At 37.2% G+C, this 14,990-nt stretch overlaps 1 protein-coding gene across 5 annotated transcripts in view; it reads left to right on the plus strand.

Moving 5' to 3' along the window:
* The window catches only part of kcnip3b (Kv channel interacting protein 3b, calsenilin), a 63,284-nt gene that overhangs the window by 14,693 nt on the left and 33,601 nt on the right, over positions 1-14,990 (plus strand). The window contains exon 1 of one of the 5 annotated variants that reach the window (XM_078953210.1): positions 3,890-4,009. The exons of the other annotated variants lie outside the window; for them this stretch is intronic. The gene's annotated coding sequence lies outside the window, so the exon portion shown is untranslated. Of the gene's footprint in view, positions 1-3,889; positions 4,010-14,990 lie in introns of those variants that run through there. 5 annotated transcript variants of the gene reach the window in all.

The raw sequence follows: 14,990 nt of genomic DNA on the forward strand, positions 1-14,990 counted from the left end.
TTAATTTTTATTTTGTTTTAACTTTTGTGTTTGGTTTTTATTTCTAATATATAACGTTTTTTTATTTTTCATTTTGCTCTTTTAATTGTCACTATGATCTTTAATATGTTATTTTTCTATAATGACGTAGAAAAACGCAACAAGATCATGTTAAAAACACCAAAGGTTTCTCAATTTTTATCAATGGGTCTTTAACTTTTTGTCACTCAAGTTGGATAAAGAACATTTTCAATGCTTCATTTAAAAAAAAACAATTCTAGCACAAAAATTTCAAAAGAAAAGCTATAATATTATTGAATATTTAAGAATGAAACTGAACTTTTTTGTTTAATTATCAGGAGAGATCTGCAGTCAAAATTCTGCGTATGTGTTAACATTGGTACAAACCCAAACCGGGGTTAAACAGAACATTTTAGCTTTGAAGTGAGCAGAATCAGTCTCCTGCCTCACACCAGGTCCTGTGGTGCCTTTCCTCCCCAAAAATTTACATTTTTATTTTCCCTCCAACCTTTTTTCAAACTCTTCTTTCATCAAGCCTCTGCCAATCTTTTCTTCTGCCTAGCTGGGTTGTGTGGATGTGAATAACGGAGGACCATTTCTTTCCACCCTGGTCAAACATCAATGCTCGCTTTAAGGGGATAACAGTGGGAAGAGAGCGGCGTTGGGAACATGTCAGCTGATCCTGCAATCACGTCCTGCCGTTTTAGGTTCACACTAATGCAGAGGTGATCAAGTGTTTGGTCTGAATGAAGCACTGAAAAGGGAACAGTGCAGTTTTCACTGGGAAACAGAATTAGATCATTCAAATAATTTTAAATTATAACTACGATAGCAGCATGTAAAAACTAGATTTTTCCAAATTTATTTTATAATATGTGTCAGTAGAGGACATTTGTATTTCTAGTGCTTGTGTCAAAGAACTCAACAAAGTTTAATTGTTCGCCCATTTCATGAAATGAATTAAATATATATAACTGAGCATTTGTATTATGAATTTTTGTTCAGAAACTGTTGGAAATCCTCAAATGAACCTCATTTAGTGGAAGATCCTTCACAACAACGAGAACCCGGACGGTAAAAAGGTTCAATTAAACGATCGGATGTCACACTGTATTTATAGGTCTCAATATGATATGCAGTTTCCTCACATTCTGAAAGTAAAGCTGTTTACCTGACTGAGGTCTGCTTCTCTTTAGACAAAAAAGGAGGAAACTGGTGGTTTAACTCTTAACTGAGTGGACAACAATAAGAGTAAAAAGGCCTCTAATGTAAAACCTTTAGGCTCATATCGAGCAAATAACTGTAGTCTGACTTCAGCATTAGTGCTATCACGGTGCTGCTTGGTAAAAACGTTGACTTTTATTTGTTCTATTTAATAGAATACTGTAACTCTATTGTTGTTGTTTTAGTTTATTATTCTTCTGTGGATTAAAGCTTCTGCTAAAGGGATTCTTTTTTCTGGTTATATAATGGTAATAAAAGATTAGATTATACTTTCTAAAATAGTTGCAGACTTTATAAGCTCCTCGATGTCAGATGGATCAGGTCAGTGGCAGAGCCGGAACATTTTATTTGGAGGTGCAGGAGACTTTGGAAGGGTGGCAAATGAAAATGTTTTAATGTAATGTTGATTTAATTTAAAGTTATTTTTATTTTCATTGTTTTTTGTGAAACACACAATAATTGGTTCTAAAATTGGAGGCAAATGGGGGGGATAAGCTTTTTTCCGTAGCTCCGCCCTTGAATCGCGTGCAAAAAACTGATTCTTACAAATTCTGTAAGGAAACGCTAGTGTTCTGAAGATTGTGACTGTTTTTGCTCAGTTTTCTTCTTTATTTACATGATAAATCCCACCAGTAATCCTACTGCAGTCCCTCGAACTCACATGACCAATAAAAAGGGAGGAGTTTGCCTTTCGAACTATCAGTCTAATGTTGCAGGTTTCCTCAGGGCAGCACGTCAATCAGAGCCGTCGCACACAGTCAGCCTGCACAGATCAATGACCCACACAGCAGACACACACACAATGCTTCACTCTGCACCGGATATTGTTTTCTTGTGAACTCACCTTTTAAACAGGTGGCGTGACTGGTTGATTTATCCTTAAATAATTTAACAGTTTCGGTAATACTATCCTTTTTCATAGGAAAAAGGATGGCTGGTCTCTTCTGATGACAATACTGCAGAAAAACACAAAAAATTGAGTCACAAAAATCAGTAAGTTGTGCTTGACCCTTCAATTCAAGCATTATGTATTCTTAAGGGCTGGCTTTAAAAACAAACAGGATTTTCTGTTCTTTTAAGTGATTTTTTTCCATAGTATCCAATTTAGCACAAATGGACCACATTCTTAAATTCAGTTTCTTTATAGTTGCTTAATAAAATGTTAATTCATTTTTAAGACTTTAATAAAAAGTGTGTTTTCGACATGTTCTTGTAGCAATTTTCTCATGATTGAGGACATATATAAAGAAGATTAAGACTGAATTGCATTTCAGATTATTCATTTATTCAAATTGTTGTGAATCAAGAGCAGACACACAAAAAAAAATGCTGTTTGAAAAAGATTGTAGTTGTTACGTTCAAACTACAATAAGTAGGCCCTAAGCTCCCTGCTCTGCTCCATTCTGATGCATCCACTTTAGACGACTAGATCCATGAACGTCTTTGTTTTCCTTGTCTGAGCTGGTATCTGGATCAAAACTGTACGTCTGGATTGCTGTAATATTGCTCACCGTTTTTGTTGCTCCGGTAATGTTAGCAAGCTTTCAGTTATGGGTAACTGGGAAGTGGGGGTGGGGTTGCTCCACGGCAACGGTCACGCAACACCTCAGAGGCAAATTTTTGATGAACTCCTGCCGCTCTGCAGAAATTATGTCCTTAAAAAACAATATATTTGTCATAATTAACAGACCACTGGACGTACTTTTAAAAAAGATCAAAAGATAATCATAGAGGGACTTTAAGCTAAGGTTTTGGACCTTTTGTTGGTTCTTTCAAGATCTACCAGGAAAAACCTATAGTACCATTTGTGGTACCATGTACTACCAAGTACCATCCAGGAATCTAAATAATAATAATAATAATGGATTAGATTTATCTGCGCTTTTCCAGATGCTCAAAGCGCTTACAATGTGTCCATTATTCATTCACTCCTCATTCATACTTGGTGATGGTAAGCTATGGTTGTAGCCACAGCTGCCCTGGGGCAGACTGACAGAGGCGTGGCTGCCAGTTCGCGCCTACCATCATTCATGCACATTCACACACTAGTGGAGCCACACTGGAGGCAAGGAGGGTGAAGTGTCTTGCCCAAGGACACAACGACAGTTGGCTGGGGGGAGCGGGGATCGAACCGCTGACCCTTCGATCATTGGACAACCTGCTCAATCGCCTGAGCTACTGCCGCCCAATACCAATAGCAATATACATATTTTCTATCTACATGCTTAACACATTTTCACATGGTTGTAAATTGGTTTAAAAAGCAACAAAATGCAATTTAATGTAGTTTATTTTGGTTTGCCAAAAGCACCAGCTCAAAATAAAAAGTAATTTCATTTAAAGAAATAAAAAAAATAAAAACAGAGAAAAGGAACAGGAAAACAAATACCACTAAAAAGGTAATGCCATTGCTTTACACAAAAGAAAGACATGGAAAAAGGATAAATAAGCCATATTATTTTGCGTGAGATGTAGGATGAGGAGAAGTTGTTAGCTAAAGTGCATTTTCTCCCTCTTGTTGAAAGCCTCCCTGGGGCATTAATTCTGTCTCCACATGAAAACTCCAGCATCAATATAATTTACACTCTTTCTCTCACTCTTGCACACAAACACACACACAGCATGCAGTCCATATGGATGTGCTATCCTCCCACAGACACAGTGATTAGCACTGACAGCCATACTGAGAGGCTCAAGCGCTCGGGACACAAATAGTATCAGCTTTCGACCATCAGCCTGGTCACATTGCCTCCATCATACAGTTGAGGACTCATACACAGACGCAGTAAGTCGTGTCACTGGAACGCCTAACAATGCTTACGTTTCAGCTTACAGCAACCGTTGAGTTTTTATTCCGAGGCAGACGGCCAAAACCAAATGATGGCCGGGCCACCGGGCAGCACCTGTGGGCTGGTCTGCGTCCAGCTGACTGTTTTGGGTTTTCTTTGCTGCGCTTCTTTTGTTCTGGTTTACCAATTCTCATCTGTTGACATGACAACACCATCTGTTCTTTCTAAGAGCATTTTTTTATGAAGGGGGGGCTTTTAAATGTTTTGTGATTCATAATCTTTTTGATTGACTTTTGCCAAATTTTGACAAAATTGGTCAAAATCATAAAAGTTGCAATGCAATGGAAAAAAATGACAATGGTCATCCAAAAAAAAAAAAATGGACAAAATGTGGTTGTCATTACTCAATAACAACTCTTGGGAAAAGTGTGAATGACATAAGAAATTGTGTTTAAAGACCCACTCTGATGAAAATTGGGTTTTTTAGTGTTTTAACATGTTCTTATGGTGTTTTTCTGATGATGGAGGACATATATTGAGAAAATTAACCATTTCTGAGTATCTCTTTTTCAAGTTGTTGTGAATCAGGAGCAGATGAAAAGATGCTAAAGAACTTTTTAAACTTAGAAAATACACTGGTCTTCCTGCTCTGCTCCATCTATATGGAGTTAATTCAGTCTCAATAATCAGAAATGCACACAACCTGTTTCACAAATACACACGCTCTGATTTACAAATGTCATTTTATGCTATGGATCCCTAAAAATGCAGCTAAAAACAAATGGACACAAATGGACAGAAAGACAGTTTATGTAAACAAATAAAATAAAAAAAACAATAAGAATTAACCTGCAGGAGAGTCAAACAGGAGTTCTCCTGAAAAAGCAGAAACAACGTCACACAGAACAGAATTATCTTAAGATTAGGCATGGGCGAAAAATCGATTTAATGAATTAATTCGAATTTTTGTTACAGGCGAATTAAAAAATAACTAAATCGAGTTTTTGTATAATGGTGCATTTTTGGCGACTCCTGCTGCTTCATCACCGAAGCGGTCGCTTTGCATATCGCCAAAGACATGGTACCTGTTGAGAAGACTGGGTTTATCAATTTAATTAAAACCTTCGACCCCAGATATGAGCTGTATTGTTAATCCTTTAGAAAATGGTGCAGACTACAAAGTGTGACTTAAAACACATCTGGGACTTTGATTCCAAGAGTGTGTTCATTTATTTATTATTCATCCCAGAAATGGGGGTTACATTTGTCTTGCGTTTGATTAAATAAAAGCAAAATTTGTTTTAAGTTGTCTGCCGTTTGTACTTATTGCTTTCTTTCAGTAGGGGGGGGATCAGAAATCGAATAAAAAAATAAAAAAATCTCCGATTTTATTTTTAGACCATATCGCCCAGCCCTACTTTAGATGATGAAATTAAAGTTAAAATCATGAATCATCATTTATTAAAATGGCAGAGCTTTTGTTTTGAGTGTACCAGTAGTTATTAAAATGTGCAGAAAGGGTTATTTGAAGACATTCTTTACTTGTTTTTTGTTAGTTTTTAGTTATGGATTAAATGCCCAGATGTAGTTTGTTGTTTTAAAATCTCATTAAGTCACTAAGACATATTTTCTTAAACTAAGATCATTTTGCTGTTGAAAAACTTTATTGATAAGAAACAATTTCTTGCAAGACACATTTGCCTGAAGAAGGGGTCTTTTTAGTTTATTAGGATTCGGTTTTTGCTGTGTTCATTTGATATCTTTAGAGTTTGTTATAAATCCAGATCACCTACACGTACAGGCAAGTGTCGTTTATGAACACACCAAACAAAAAGAATATAAAGAACGCTTCCTGTAAGTGTAATTCTGTGTATGGAAAAGATCTGGAAGCCCCTCAGTCCTCTGGAAATGATGTGTAAAGGTTTTCCTATCTGAAAATGGAGTGCTCTCTTTTCCTTTGTGCTGTCAGTGCCTGTCACTGCACTCCTCCCTTTGCCTTTCTTCTCATTTGTCTCCAAACACCAGAGATTGTGGGGGAAGAGTCTCCCTGAGCAGATCCCAGTTGGAAGCGCTGCCTCACCTGGAGAGCAGCCTGGTGACAGGTGACATTATGAGCGGAGAGGCGGCTGAGGAGCTCGAGAGGAAGTGATTGACGGGGAAATAAATTGGGAGGAATAAGGGGACGGCGAGGCGAAGCAACCGAGTACAGACTTTAGCAGACAACCAAGGCGATGAGACACAATAAATATTTATGGGAGCGACTAATGACAGGGACGCTGCTTCCCATCACACGTGTGCATTATTTTTGTGTGGGTAACATGTATTGTGTCACTCTCACTGTGTTATTTCTGTTCCTTGCACATCAGTTGCATCAGTGAATTTGTTGAAGAATAAACGATGAGAAGAAAAACTTTGACACAGAGCTTTGGTTGTCATTATATGATTGGCAACAAAACTTTTTTTTTTCTCATTAAATTCTATCTTAATAATTGTAGAAACTGTAGAAATGATTATTTTTATTTGTTGCTTTCATTTATGCAGTAAACCACAGTGTCCACACTAAAAATGATAAAGGGTTTTAAGTAATTTTTAACGCAAAAATCTGGTTTTATTTTTATTATTTTTTTGTATGTTTCTTCTGAAGCAACCAAACATATGAAAAAATATAATAATTAGTTTTACCAATCAATCAAATTAACTTACAGGTTTGCGTTTAAAAAGAACGAAAGGTATACAAAAAATTAGGTAAGTCAAAGTTTTAGCCTGAACATAATTGATTTGGATGTTTTAATAATTATACATTTAATTAAACTGACATGAGAACAAGCAGGAGCAAAATGTTTAAAAAATGCTTTAAAACAATCTAGACTAAAACAAAACGTCAGTTTTGTAAACAACCGTGTCCGGACACAGAGAAATTAACAAACAAAAGGTATTTTTAATAAATATTTCACCCCATCTGTCTAGGAGAAGGCTGCTTTCTATTGAAGCCTCGAAGCCAGAAGGTTCCTGTTTGGGGTCTCTGTCCAGATAAGTTTGATGCGAGTCAGATTTGAGTAAAAGTCCCTCTCTGATCATCTTTTGATCTATTTTCAAAACGTTCCCAGTGGTCTTTTAATTTTGATTATCATTTTTAGGTAAAATAAATTGTTTTCTAGGACATCGTTTCTAGGGTTAGCCTCTGAGTTGTGGGTTGAACTGTTGGGAAAGAGTACCCCTTTACTTAAATAAAATATAAACTTTCTCTTGATTGGTTTGTCATTTGACTTGGTGAAGGGCAGGTGACTGTTATCACGTGTTCCCTTGAACACAGGTCAACACCCATGAACCACATAAATCTATTTAAATTGCAAACCATCAGCTTCACCTGATTTGTTCAATTGATTCATCAGTTCTGGGGATAAACTTGTTTACCAACCCGGAGGGGCTTTGTGAGCACAGTATCTCTACGCTGCAGCCGCCGTAGGTGGGTGGTTCTTAAACACAGACCTAAGAAATGTATGTGTGTTTATGTTGGCGACCTATATAGTCTGTGCAGTCGGGCTTATTTTGTTTTTGTTCTTGGATTCATGTGTCACAAGCATGTGTTTTTTTTTTCTGTCCTCATAAATGATGAGATTTCATTATCGATGCAGTAGCTCTGACTCTAAATAACCTCAATTAAAGCAGATAATGATAGAAACAGAGATACAATTTTTTTTAGAACTGCTATTTGGTAACATCTGTCTGAAGTGGCAGCAAAGGACTAAGATTCATGAACGATAGATGTTTTCTAGTATTCCATAAACCCATATTTTATGCTTTCAAACTTTTCTTAACGTCTAACCTTAACCGACCAGCAACAACTGGGCAAGTGGAAAGATGGAAGAATGAGGGGAAACATTTTACAGGTCATCCTGCATATAAGCAAACAAACTCATCAAGATTCAAGGCAATTGTTGCGTATCAGATGAATCTAATTAAACGTGATAATGGGCCCCGTCAGCGCAGACTGGTTCACATTGCTTTTTCGAAAGTGTTTTAATATCTAAGACAGAAAACTGCTGCAAATGTTTATTTCATGAATCAATAAAAAAATCATTGTACAGTTGTCTTTACAGATCCCTGGAGCAGGGGCGGAACTAGAGGGGGAAAGAAGGGCAGCTTCCCCCCAGAAAAAAAGCTTTGCCTCACACTTGCCCCCCAGTTTTGGAGTCAATATTGTCATTATCATTGGCAAAGTTTAAGAAATATAAGTTTCTATAAGCACTGCAGAAATAACAAAAGCAATAGTTTTTAATGAAATAAAAACAACAATAATATAAAACCGTTAGAAATATGTAATTTTTGAACCTTTCATCTGTAATGGCCATCCACTCTGGTACCAAGAAGACTTTAGAAGATTTATAACAGGCTATAGCTTCACCCTGCCCCGGAGAACCACTTGGCTACTGTTTTATAGTTGTTTTTTTAATTCAAAAAATTAACTTTTACATTTTTTAATTTCTTTTACTTTTTGGCTGCTAGTCATTGCTGCTTCTCCAAAATGAATAAAGAAAAAATACATTGTTAAATTAACTTCAGATGAAAACTTGTTCTTGGGTTCTCAGGGAAAGATGTGCAGAGAGGGCTTTCAGAGTGGGCCGCTGCCATGCTCTCCTTTCACGGTGCTCTCCTTTCTGGCTAAGCTCAAGTTATCCAGTCAGTTTTTTTAGAAAGGATTATAAAGCTCCATGCAGTTTTGCAAGCATTTATGTAGAGGGCTTGATCTCATGATGCAAGCCGCCCAGAATCCTCAGATCTTCAGTGGGGGGGGGGGGGGGGGGGGGGGGGATTATTCAAATATTAATAATCATCCTTTGTTTATGGCCCTTGCTCATTGAAGAGTCTCACTGAGGATCTGAGGGTGAAAGTTACTATAAAAATGATCACAAATAAACTTCAAACTTTTTTATTAGCTTTTTATTTGGTCGAATATTTATTGTTTTACTTTGTTTACTAAATTAGCTTTAGAAATATCAATTCATAAATATTATTTTAATAAGCGGTTAAGCGAACTGTCTTTAATTTTACTTATACAATTATAAACCAAAAGTTTTTTTTCACGTTACATCATTTTTTTTTCGTGTTGAACTTATTGTAGCCCATTATGTGTTAATTAGTCTTTAATATCCTTTTACTGCCGCCATTGTTTCCTCTACTAAACCCCTTCATTCCTGAACTCATTTCCAATTATGTAAAGTATATTTCTTGAGTTGTATTTTTTATTTTTTTTGCACAATATTATGCTAAATTAAGTGGAGTCCTAGATTAATAGTAGGTTGTGAATTACAGCGTGAAGGGATTTAAGTGTTTCCTTGTTTCTGTTCCTGACTTCATTCATGTTAATACGGGAGTTTATGTTGTCGTTCTCCTCATGTCCATTAAGTAAAAATGGGATGACAGTGTGTGGAGTGACAGGATTATTATCATTTCAGTGAAGGAGGCAAGAAAAAGGTTTTCTATAACGGAAAAGACCAAAGCTGTAAGCAGTGGGACTTGCTAGGAAAAAAAAACATCATTATGTTCCAGTAGTTTTGTTGAAAACTGAAGCTTTGATTGTGTTGAGGAAAAAAAGAGAAAAACCTCCACGTAAGACATAGAGGCAAAGCAATAGAAAATGACACTTGAGATGCTTGCATCTCTGGGGTGACCAGGTAATCATTGAATACTAAATAATAGAGACCCTCTTCCTCTAAGACTAAATTACTCGACTGTGTGCCTGGTAGTTTCCATTCCTCTCCATGACTGCTTTCAAATGCTCACTGACGTGCTTTTTCTGAGGTTCGCTTTTTAAATTATGAAGAGCAGTGATGCAGCACAAATGCAATGATTAGTTCACTTGATTTTTGTGCCAAACTCATAATCAAAATGAATGCATAAATGCTTGTAATGTTTAAATGATCAGTTTTAAAAAAATTCCTCATATTGTTGAACAAAAAGCATGACCTCATGACCTGCTATTTTAAAGACCCACCCTGATTATCTTTTGAGTTATTTTAAAAGCGTTCCCAGTGGAATTTTAGTAATGATTTGCTGCAGGGTTTTTCTTTTATCCAAAAACCTGTGTTATTCTTTAGGACATAGTTTCTGCAGAGCGGCAGGAGTTCATTAGATATTCACCTCTGAGTTGTGGGCAGGACCCAAACTAATACCGGTGCAACAAAATTTAAATAAAGAAACACCTAAAAAAAAAAAGAGCAATTTTGAGCTTAATTTTCTTATTGCATGTCCTTTATAATAATAAAAATGCTACAAGAGCATGTCAACACAATGTCAACACTATTTTCCTCAGCTGGTAATTTACTTTTTGTGCACCATCTTGCAAATTCATTTAGTTTCTCTACCAGCCCATACAACCAACCTTTTATTTCCTGTCAGAGAGGTCTGTAGCCTCTTCCAACAGTTTTCAGATAACATCACAAGGCTGCAGACATCTTCTCTTTAGGGTGAAAATGCATGTTTTTTGGTCTAAATGTGAATGGACAATCTATGGGATTGTAGGAGTTTAACCCAGAAGAACCCATGGTGGCATCAGTGTAATAGAAAAAGATCAAAAATGGATTCTGTGGTGCACTTGGTTCGTGGTAAAATACACAATTTTATTTTTAAGAAAAAATGGATCTGGGTTCTTATGGGTTAATTCCGTTTATGATTTTAACACCAGCCCACATTCAGCACATGCCATCCCATTTATATTCCTCCCACAGACGTACAAAAAAAAAGATTTAAAATACATAGCTTAAAGAAATTAAAGCTGTTAAAAAGGAGGTTTTGCATTCAGGATTTTCCAAAAAAAAAGAATTTTGTGTTTTTGTGTCACTAGGTTTTAAACCACTTCACCAAGTTTTAGGTTTAGCTGATTGCAGTCGATCTAAAATGCACTTTCTCATGTTTTTTTTCCCGCGGTGCTCCCTCAGGGTCTGACATATAGCTCCTCTTTCCAGGCATTGTCATTGTTTCCTCACAGCAAATATAGAATTTCGCATGTATCTCAGACCGTTGGGTTTGCTGGAATTTGGGTTGTGGTTGAAAAAAGAATCTGTCTGTCTTTGCGGAGACGGTTTTGGATAATGCCCCCTGTTGCTGGCAGATTTCTCCTTTGAAGTCTATTTCTGTCTTAGGGGTTGCCAGGTTTGTCGCTCTCCATCAGGATCAATTGACATGTTGATGTTAGAGTCTTCCTCCTCCTCACGTGATCTCCTCCATTTTATGTTTTTTGTATTTCTTCTCTTCTGAGCTGCCTTGGAGCTCACTGCACATGTTGTGGTTGATGTTTTTTTAAACTTTATTTTAACAGGAAGGAAAATCCCTTTTTCAAGAGAGACCTACCAGGCCAAGAGGCACTGCCACACATAAAAACATTAAATGACTAATAAAATTTCAGAATTGATGAGGAAGCAAACAACATCTTTTACAAATATAAGTAAGATTAATAAAGTTTGGCCTAAATTACAAAGGGGGTTAATCCATATATACATCTGGTATGTCAAAAGAATCACAACCCCTATTGTCACAGTAAAACACGTCTTTCATCTGTTTGCTCAGCTGTTGGACAGGACAAGTTAAAAAAAAAGAAGCAGAGGACACTGTATGGAGAGAAAGTTGTTTTACTGGATTTGCCTTTGCGTAATACTTGAGTTTTAGCTCATAAAGTACATTTTGTTCGTAGTTGTGTGTACTTGCAATTGTGTTTTCGCATGCACATTCAAAGAGCAAAAACTTACAAACACAAAATACAAGTTGCGCACACACAGCTTAAATTACGGGATCTTAGAACAATGTAAAAATTCAAAACGACTCCTATGTATACAGATCTTTAAATAGTATGCACCTAACACACACAACAACATTTACGCACAGATCAGAGCTACAAGTGCACAAGGGGTTCTGAGACTCCATTCATGTCTTCAGATTTGTGAGTAGATGATGCGTTTTAAGTGCTGCTAGAATGCTTGGTCATCAGAGTTTTCGTATCAGCCGCTTTGAACTTAGATTTTAAAGAATGTCTAATAATAATGTGTCACTTTTTTCCACTTTGTCTAACAGATATGTCCTGAAAATTAAGGGGAAAAGGAAGTCTAACGTCATGGATAGGGTCAATCAGGTCTCTCCATAGTGCGTCCTTGCATCGATTTGATTAACTCCCCTGGTTATCAAGAGGGACCTGTCGCTGCCTGCTATTGCCGGGATTGGGGACCAAAGCAATGTGGGGTTCCGTGTTATGGGCGCTATAGCGGAAATCAAACATGCGATCTTTCAATCAGATGTCACCCGCTCTATATCTGCACCATGGCCGCCCTGCAGCTGTGCAGAAGTTGGTGCGTAGATTATATTTCACATTTGTAATTTTTCAAAAATATTTTACTGTACATGTGAATATAAAATTGCAAGTACACACAGTTGCAAACAAAATGTGTTGTATAAGTTACAAATCAAGTATATATACACAAACAGGCACAAATGACCAATTTAAGCATTTCACACACGCATACACAAATCCAGTGAGTCTATTTTCACTCCATAGCACTTTGATAAACTGTTTTTCCCAGCCATGGAGGGCTGACAAGGCAGCGTTCATGTACAGAACGACTCTTTCATCCAGAACTAGGAGGAAGTTGGTCTGAACCAGTGTGTTTTTTTACACCAGGGTTCAGACAGTGTCTGTTTCTGTAATAAACGGCCAGCAGAGCCGTTTTTTTACTACAGCAGATGTTTAATGTGAGATGGAAAGGACAGTTTACCATCAGTCCACTCCCCCAAATGTTTTAAAGAAGAGACTCCTTCAGTTGGCACTGCCTCCAATGTTTGTGCAGCCTGATGAATCTGCGTCTCTTGTTAAGACATTTACTGTGACTAGTTTACATTTTGGGTGAAGCGGGATTCAGTGAAGCAGCAACAGTGACGGATATTTAAAAATTTATGGCTGGGCTCAGTAGTGTGTGTGTGTGTGTGTGTGTGTGTGTGTGTGTGTGTGTGTGTGTGGAGTGCTGCCTCAGGTTAAAGCCAACTGAAGCGTTAAGGAGCAGGAGATATGGTTAAAAATGTTTGTGCGAGTCGTCGTCAATACGTGTCCAGCAGTCCGTAAATAAACAACTAATGCAGCTTCGGCTTCTTTTTTTTTGTTTACTCTGCATGTGTCTGCATTGGATATCCTGTGGCCCTCTCTTCCTAGCTTCTTCCAATAAGTCTGCATCCATTTATCCTTTATAGAGGAACTGCCACTCTGTGCTTTTAAATCACTGCTCTCAGCTGTTGCTTCCTTGATATGATGAGATAGGGTTTGGAGTAAATGGCTTTTTTCCCGTCATTTCCTTTCATTTCGATGAGCTGTCATTGTATTAAGCCTCGCATCAGCTCTTTTTTTTTTTTTTTAGTCTAGCATTGATGCACATGTTCTACTTTTATTGTCTTTGCTGTTTCATCTTCTGCCTTTTCCTATTTCTCTGTGGAAGCTGCACCTCAAATTTATTCCCCTCAAAGGGCTTTCCTATATTCAACCCTTCCATCTTTCTTTCTCCATCCATCTGTCCTCTGGCCGTCCTTTGCTCCTCCTCTCAGACAGGCTCTGATTCAGTATGCTAATTGACTTCAGCTCTTCCAGGAACCTAATCGGCCCTTGTTCTCCTTTCATATTATCTTTTCTCCTTCTCTTATATTAGCTAAAAACCTGGTTGAGCTTCTGTATTTGCCTGATCAGGCTCCCATGGGATCAACTCACCCTAAAAAAAGGCAAACCCAGAGTGGATCTCTCTCACTGCATGATCCCATCCCTTCCTCCCTTTCTAACAGAACAAACAGAGCTGCTGTTTGTTCTTTTATCTCCACCGCTACACATATTTGCGAGTGCATGATGCATGCACCCAGCAGTTGCAGCTTAATAGAGCTTTTGGGGAGTTTAAGAAAACTCATTCTCTATAAATTCGATCACATCAGATCAAATCAGTGCTTCCTGGAAGGTGATGGGAAAACGTGAAGGCAAGATATTGAAAAATATGCATGAGGGCAGGAAAGTTGTTTTTTTCCACACAAAAGGGGCACAAAAGCTGAATGTGAATGAGTTGGAGGGGGCTGGTTTCGCATAGTAACAGTTACTCAGGTAAATTGGGGCTGAATATGAAAGCAAAGAGGCTCTGGCTCCCAAATTATCCAGGAATAAATTATAAGTGTGAAAACGTGATTCTTCCAGTCCAAATTTGGGAGATGACGCTGGTTGTGTCTTTGTATTGCACCAAAAAAAAAAAATAAACTCACTTTGCTGTTACTTCAAGTGCTAAAACCGTTTTTTCTACGTATCTGTTTTCTTTACATCCCTACTATTTAAAAAACCTTGTACCAGTTTTTTAATTTGCATTTTCACCAGACTAGAACATATTAGTAAAACCCATTAAGCCCCCAACCTTTAGTGGAAGTGTATTTTTGCAGAATTGCCAATTGACTACAAGGTCAATTAACAAAAGTCAATTAAGAAAACAAGCCTCTCTTTGTGATTTCTACACTTTCAAAATGTTACGTTGAGTTTGTACAATCCTGTAAGTTTTTTTATTCTATTGAGACGGTCTTGCACTTTTTATTTTAAGGTTAATTGATTGTTTCAAGTTCCATATCTAGGACAGGTTCTGAAAGCTGCCTTGCCTTAGAAAGGGGTTACTTAGCTGATAGTTATCTCTGAGAGTAAAAAAAAGGTCGACAACCTCTGTTCTACTCAATATTTCTTGTTTGTTTGTTAGTCGACTGATTTTTGTAAAAATGTTTAAAGCAGTTGGTGAGTGTTCTTCTTTCACGTCAGTCTTTTCTTTTTCTCCAATCACTAAATAACAGATTAAATGACTCTGAGTCAGATTTTTTTCTTTAGTGAGTAATAATTCACAACATTTTATTTACTTTGTGTTGTCGTTTTCTCTACAACCTTAATTTTATTTTCCATCCCCTCATTCAGCAAGCATCTGCCTTCTTCTT

This window comes from Oryzias latipes, chromosome 9 (genome assembly GCF_053564925.1).
Source record: "Oryzias latipes strain Hd-rR chromosome 9, Olatipes_Hd-rR_3.1".
Classification (NCBI taxonomy): domain Eukaryota; kingdom Metazoa; phylum Chordata; class Actinopteri; order Beloniformes; family Adrianichthyidae; genus Oryzias; species Oryzias latipes.